This window comes from Ceratotherium simum, chromosome 7 (genome assembly GCF_057802395.1).
Source record: "Ceratotherium simum simum isolate JZ-2026a chromosome 7, ASM5780239v1, whole genome shotgun sequence".
NCBI lineage: Eukaryota > Metazoa > Chordata > Mammalia > Perissodactyla > Rhinocerotidae > Ceratotherium > Ceratotherium simum.
This window is the reverse complement of record NC_141906.1, coordinates 28,221,884-28,229,912: the sequence shown is the minus strand read 5'-3', so window position 1 is coordinate 28,229,912 and position 8,029 is coordinate 28,221,884. Positions and strand designations below refer to the sequence as shown.

At 36.5% G+C, this 8,029-nt stretch overlaps 1 pseudogene; it reads right to left on the bottom strand.

The window, feature by feature from the left end:
* Positions 1-6,398: 6,398 nt before the first annotated feature.
* On the bottom strand, positions 6,399-7,420 carry LOC101400183 (olfactory receptor 52B4-like; annotated as a pseudogene).
* Positions 7,421-8,029: the final 609 nt, after the last annotated feature.

The window sequence follows — 8,029 nt, the reverse complement described above, 5'->3', positions numbered from 1 at the left end:
CTAATATCAGGACTCAAATGGTTTATATCACTACAAATCCTGCAGCCTTTACAAGCGTAATAAGAGAATACTATGAACAACTTTATGTTAAAAAATCTGACAGTTTAAACACTAGGAACCAATACCTTTAAAACCACAAACTACCTGGCTCAATCAAGAAGAAATAGATAATCCAAATAATCCTATAAACATTAAAGAAATTGAATTTGAACTTAAAAAGCTCCCAGAAAGGAAATCTCTAGGCCCAGATACTTTCACGGGAGAATTTTACCAAACAGTTGAAGAAGAATTAACACTAATTTTTACAATTTCTTCTGGAACATAGAAGAGGAGGGAACACTCCCAACTCATTTTATGAGGCCAGTTTTATCTTGATATCATACCCAGGCAAAGACAGTACAAAAAAACCCCAACAAACCAACTACAGATTAATATCTCTCATGAACTTAGATACAAAAATCTTCAACAAAATTTTAGCACATTAAATCCAGATATGTGGGAAAAGAATTATATACCATGACCAAATGGGATTTATTCCAGGTATGCAAAGCTGGTACAATATTAAAAAGCCAATCGATGTAATCCACCATATCAAACAACTAAGAAATAAAAAGTATATGATGTTATCAGTTGATGTAGAGAAGTTATTTGTCAAAATCCAACATCCGTTCATGATAAAAATGCTCAGCAAATTAGGAATAGACGGGAATTTTATCAACTTGAAAAAAGAGCGTCTACAAAAAAATCTATAGGCATCATTATAATTAATGATGAAAAACTGAATTCTTTCTCCTTAAGATCAAGACCAAGGCAGGGATGTCTGTTCTCACCCCTTTTATTTAACGTAATACTGGAAGTTCTAGCCAGTACAAGAAAGCAAGGGAATGAAAAAAAAGGCATATGGATTGGAAAGCAAGATTTGAAATTGTTCTTACTTGGAGATGACGTGATTGCCTACATAGAAAATACCAAGGAATCTATAAAACAAACAAACAAACAAAACCACAACAAACTCCTAGAATAGGTGAGTTCAGTAAAGTTGCAGGATACAAGCTTAACACACAAAATCAATGTCAATACTATATACTAACAAACATGTGCCGATTGAAATGAAGTACTATTTTTAATTATCCCAAAAGAAAAAAGTACCTAGATAAAAAGCTAGCCAAATATGTATAGGATCTGTATGCTGAAAATCAGAAAATGCTGATGAAATAAATCTAAAGAGACCTAAATAAATGGAGAGGTATACCAGGTCCACGAATTGGAAAACTCAACATAGTAAAGATATCAGATACCAATTTTTCAAAATTGATCTATAAATTTAATGAAATCCACATCAAAATCCCAGCAACGATTTTCGTAGACATAGACATATTTATTCTAAAATTTATAAGGAAAAGCAAAGGATCTAAAATTTATAAGGAAAAGCAAAGGACCTAAAATATCTAAAACATTTTGAAAAAGAAGAGTGATGTGTGAGGAATCACTCGATTTGATGTTAAAGCTTACTATTTAGCTACAGTAATCAAAACAGTGTGTTATTGGCAGAGTAATAGACACAGAGATCAATAGAATAGACTAAAAAATCAGAAAAAAAAGACATACATAATATATCCAACTGTTTTTGGACAAAGACACAAAAGGAATTCGATAAAAGGACAGCTTTTGTCAACAAATGATGCTGGAGCAATGAACATCCATAGGCAAAAAAAACAGAACCGCGACCTAAACTTCACACCTTGTATGAAAATTAACTCAAAATTCATCATGGGGGCCAGCCCCGTGGCGTAGCGGTTAAGCGCGCATGCTCCGCTGCTGGCCAGCCCTGGTTCGGATCCCGGGCGCGCACTGATGTACCGCTTGTCAAGCCATGCTGTGGCGGCGTCCCATATAAAGTAGAGGAAGATGGGCACAGATGTTAGCCCAGGGCCAGACTTCCTCAGTAAAAAAGAGAAGGATTGGCATGGATGTTAGCTCAGAGCCCACCTTCCTCAAAAAAAAAAAAAAAAAAAAAGTCATGAACTTAAAAATAAAATGAATACTCATCAAACATTTAGAGAAAACAGAAAAAAATCCCCTGGAGTTAGGGCTAGACAAAGAGTTTTCAGATGACACCAAAAGCACAACTCACAAAAGGAACAATTGATAAATTGGACTGCTTACTAACTTAAAAATTTCAAAATTTTAAAAATTAAAGACTTTTGCTCCAAAAAAGTCCCCATTAAGAGAATGAAAAGACAAGCTACAGACTGAGAAACTTTATTTACAAACTACACATCTGATGAAGGTCTTATGTTTAAAATAAATAAAGAACTCCCCAAACTTAACAGCAAAAAACCAAAGAATCTAATTAGGAAACAGGCAAAATACATAAATTGACATTTCACAGAGGGGAATATTCAGATGACAAACGAGCACATGGAAAACGTACAATATCAGCTAATTTAGAGAAATGCAAATTAAAACCACAATGACATACACCTATCATAATGACTGAAATAAAAAATAGTGAGGACACGAAATGTCAATGAGGATACAGAGAAGCCAGATCGCTCATGCATTGCTGGTGGGAATGTAAAATGGTAGAGCCACTCAGGAAAACAGTCTGGTGGTTTCTTATAAAGTTAAACATGCATTTATTGTACAATCCAGCATTGCACGCTTGAGCATTTATCTCAGAGAAATGAAAATTTACATTTACACAAACACCTGTGCATGAATGTTTGTAGCAGCTTTATTCATAACAGCCAAAAACTAGAAACAATTCAAATGCTATTTAACATATGAATGTTTAAAAACACTGTGGTACATCCCTACCAGGGAATTCTACACAATAATAAAAAGAAGCAAACTATTGATATACACACACAATTTGGATGGATCACAAGGGAATTATGCTGAGTGAAATAAACCCAGTCTCTATGTGCTGTACGATTTCATTTATATAACATTCATGAAATAACAAAATTATAGAGATAGAGGACCAATTAGTGGTTGCCAGGGGCTACGTATGGAAAGAGAGGGATGTGGGTGAGGCTACAAAAGGAAGTCATAAGTGATGATGGAACAATTCTGTATCTTAATTATAGTGGTGGTTCCATGAATCTATAATGTCATATAATTACCTAGAACTATACACACACAGACATAAGCACACATACAAGTAGTGCATGTAAAACTGATGAAGTCTAATAAGTTCTGTGGTTTGTACCAATGTCAACTTTACAGTTTTGGTATTGTACTACAGTTATGAAAGATGTTACCACAGGGGAAAACTGGATGAAGGATAAACAGTACCTTCTAGTACATTATTTTTTTTTGCAACTTCCTGCCAATCTATAATCATTTCAAAATAAAAGGTTTTAAAAAATTGTTGAATGTGAAATAAAGATATCGTAAGGCAAATGAAAATAATAATAATTATAATAGCAAATATATATAACACTATATCCCTGATGACATTCTAAGTGCTTTATATACATTAACCCATTTAATCCTCAGAAGAACTCTATAATGTTGATAAAATAATGCTAATTTAGAGAAGAGAAAATGAAAATAGAGAGATGGATATGAATAATACTCAAATCCTAGTTTAAGGAGAATTTCCTGTGGTTAACCAATGGAAAAAGACACAAAAGAAAAGACATACGTATAGCTATTGATGTTTAAATCGGTTTATAAAAATTTTAAGAATAAAAGACAAACTTGTTGGACAAATACTTAAATATGAGAGTGAAAACATATATTATTATTGAATAATAAAAAAATATTGAAATGCAATAAGGACAACATAGAATTTTCAAGAGTTAAATAGGCAAAAGTAGGAATAGCCAGAATCGTCTAGCAGATTTAGTAGCCAAGAGCAGAAACTTGACAAATAAAAAAGAAAAGGATTTGTTCCTGCCACTGCTATTTTCTTTGGTAGAGTTTCCATTTCCTCATCTGTAGCACTTATTTTATGGAGCTCAAATGAAGATGATGTGAGGTAATGTACATAAAATCTTTAGCTTGGGGGCTGTAACATGACAAGTACTCAACAAATGGTAGTTATCACTAGTTTATAAGATGAACTATGACTATACAATAAATGTTTAACCTCAGTAGCAATAAATAATATAAGTAAAATTGCATTACCATATCACTTTTGTCCTTTTGTATGGCAAAAATTTTTAAAAATGAAAATACTCAACCCCATTGTAAGTGCAGAGAGATATATTATGCATCCTTTCTGAGTGCAATTTTACAGGATTCATCAAAAAATCTAAAAAGTGCAATGGCATTTCTAGGATTCTACCCGTAAAATCAAAATTGAAAAATCAGAGTAAGCTTTATGCATAAGATGTTTAGAGAAGCCTTGTTTATGTAGCTAAAAATGGAAAACTCCAAATGCCCAATAATATTGAAAATGAATGAAAATACATATGCATAGAACAAGAAGTGTAAGGCAATATACCAAAATGCTATCAGTGAGTCATCCTGACTAGGGATATTCTTTATATTTTTGCTGTTTTCCAATGGTCTTACCTTGAGCATTTGCATCTTATATTAGAAGACAATACTTAAAAATAATTTATTTAGAACATATCTGGGATGTGCACTCAAGCAACAAGTAGAATTGAGCCTTAAATTTGTAAATATCTGGTCATTATGCCATGCAAAAAAGAGGTAGAAGAAGAATGCCCGATTAAATAAATTATGGTAGCATCCTGCTATGAAATACTATATAGACATAGTAATTGATTATATAAATTCATATATTAAAAAGGAATATTGTCAACAAGGTACTGCTAGAAAAGAAAAGTAGGTTGCAGACCATATATAGTATGATAGATACTCTATATGTGTATCATTTGATATTTCCAGACAGATATAGGTATAGATAAAGCTATAGGTATAAATGGAGATAAAATACAGACATGGATTCAGATACAGATTACAATATAGATGTAGAAATAAGATATAAAAGTTACAATAGATGTATAGCTACAGAAAACAAAATTCTTTTTTTTTTTTTTGAGGAAGATCGGCCCTGAGCTAACATCTGCCAATCCTCCCCTTTTTGCTGAGGAAGACTGGCCCTGGGCTAACATCCACGCCCATCTTCCTCCACTTTATACGGGAAGCCGCCACAGCATGGCTTGACAAGCAGTGTGTCGGTGCGCGCCCAGGATCTGAACCTGTGAACCCTGGGCCGCCGCAGTGGAGCGCCCGCACCTAACCGCTTGCGCCACCGGGCTGGCCCCCAGAAAACAAAATTCTAACAATAAAATTGGTTGAGGGCTGCAAGTTTATGGGTTTGCGAGTTCCATGTCACGTTTGTCTTTTTTCATAACTTCTATTGTTTTCTACAAGGAACTTAGATTTTTAATCAAGTATTAAAAAAGAAATATGGACAATATGCTATTTTTCTCAAAGGGAAATTATTAACTAAACAATAGCACATTGGGAAGGAATCGTGGTTGGAGAAAGTGTCACAGAGGCGACAAGATGAGAATTGGGTGTGAAAGGAGGAATAAGTTTTCCACAAGTCAAGGGAGGTTATCCCAAGACAGCAGAGATACATGGAGAGTCTGGCATGACCTGGGAAAGGTGAGGAGGTAATGGCCTGGTGTGTCTGAAGCTCAGGTTGCTTTGAAAGTGATATGGCAATTGTTGCTTTAAAGGAGGTCAGGAATCAGGTCATTAAAGACCTTGAGTGCCCCGCTGAGGAGGAGATCATTGAAGAACGTGGCCTGACATTGAGATGGAGGAGTTCCTATTTCTCAGCATTCTCCCAGCATACACTACTCCTTCAGAAAACACATTAGTATTTTGCCATCACAGGAGTGACCAATCTCAATCCCCTCAGTCTCCTCAAGTGTTGTTCTGCAAAATACAAAACACACAATTCATTTACATTCCCTTATTATAGACAGGCATGTTGGCAGGATATAAATTACAGTAGGATTAACTCCAAACCTGGGAACCACTGAGTCTAAGAATGTCAAATAGCTAAATGAAGGACATTAAGGAATAGAGGTTTGTATGCGATTGTCTAGAGATATCACAAGATGTCTCAGAGAGTGGGAAACTCAGTGAGGAAGAACTGAATAAATTCTCAGGCCAGAGCACTGTTCTCACTTAATCTATTTCTGAAGATCATGCTAGTGTCGTTAAAGACATATAACTTGTGAAAATCAATTTATCCTGTCCCAGGCTCTTTCCAGGAGGTAGCTTCCTCAGTCAGACATAGCACTGCTCTCTCAGGTTGTTTTGACAACGGAAGAGTAAGTCCTGCAATTTCCAGCTCAGAATTCACTGAGCTGTTTCCTAGTGTTTCAGCTGACCCCTCCCACCTACCACTTCCACAGACCACTTCACACATAGCTAGAGATGCTGAAAACTCAGTTCTTATATCAAATCAGTTTCTGCTTTATAAACAACACGTGAACCACCTGCTCTTGGATTTGATGGTCTTGATCCCATAAATGATGGGATTCAGCATAGGTGGAACAAGAATATAGACATTGGCCAATAAAATGTGGATATGAAGTGGAATGTGGTGTCCAAATCTCTGAGTAAGTGTTGTAAAGATTGCAGGCCCATAAAAGAGGACGATGATGCAGATGTGGGAGCCACATGTGTTGAGAGCCTTGTCGTGAGCATCTTGGGAAGGCACGTGGAAGACAGCACGGAGAATCAGCATGTAAGAAACAAAAATTAGCACAACATCTAAGACCACTGTTAACATTAGGATGGAAAACCCATACCAGATGTTCATGTTCACTTGAATGTCGTTACAAGCATATTTTGCCAAGCCAATGTGTTCACAAAAGGTGTGTGGCATAACATTATTTTGGCAGAAAGTCAATCTTTTCAAAAGAAATATTATGGGGAAAACTGTACCATAACTTCTCAGGAAGAGAGTCACTCCAATTTTCCCAATCAGTGCATGTGTAAGAATAGTGGTGTACCTCAGTGGGTAGCATACGGCAATGTAGCGGTCAAACGCCATCATCAGCAAGATCCCTGACTCAGAGATGAAGGTGGAATGGATGAAGAAGAGCTGAGTGACACAGCAATTCGGGGATATTTTCCCCACCCGGAACCAGAAGATGGCCAAGGCCTGAGGTACTGTGCATGTAGAGAGGACAATGTCTGTTCCAGCCAGCATGCAGAGGAAGAGGTACATGGGTTCATGGAGGCTGCGCTTTGTGAGAATAGTGAAGATGATCAGGCTGTTCCCAAGCAGGGCGATGATATAGGAAGTGAAGAAGGGGATGGAAATCCACCCGTCCTGGTCCTCCAGTTCAGGGATGCCCAGCAAGTGGAAGACTGTGTGGCTAACATCTGTGTGGTTTAAGGTAGTCATGCCTGGAGCAGATGACCTGGGACCTCACTTCCTATTCACAGACAGAAAGGAAAATACATATTCCTTTTTAATATATTCTCAAGAGGAATTACATTAATATTATTTGTAAAGCCACCAGGAGCTTTTGGCATATCTCATACCCTCCATCTTCTTTGAAAATGCGAATAATAGGAAAAATGCAAAGATGAAAGGATACGGTCTGCATCTCAATGAGTGACAGCCAATTACACTTATCTCCAACTAATCAAAGTAAAAGATATTGTTGTATGTATTTCACTTTCAAACAGAGGACTGTGAATACACAGAGGAAATCATTATGCATGTCTGGGACCGCTGTAACAAGATGATACTTGAACTTGACCTTGAAATTGACTAGTTTATCATAGAATGAAAAGAGAAGCGAAGCAGCATAAGGAAAGGTGAATATACAGATCAATGCACAATGTATTCATGAAACATTTCCAGGGTAGGATCACAGGTGCATAGGGAGTGCATGGGGGGTTGTACAAGCAGATTTTACTGATTATGAAGGGCCTTGCCCACAATTTCACACTTAGACTGCATCCTTTACACAGGGGACAGCCAGCAGATGTCTTGAAGCCAGTAGTTTTAATAATTACTCTACTTTAGAATGATTACCTGTGGAGGTTTATTGGAGCAGTAATTGAGTGAAGA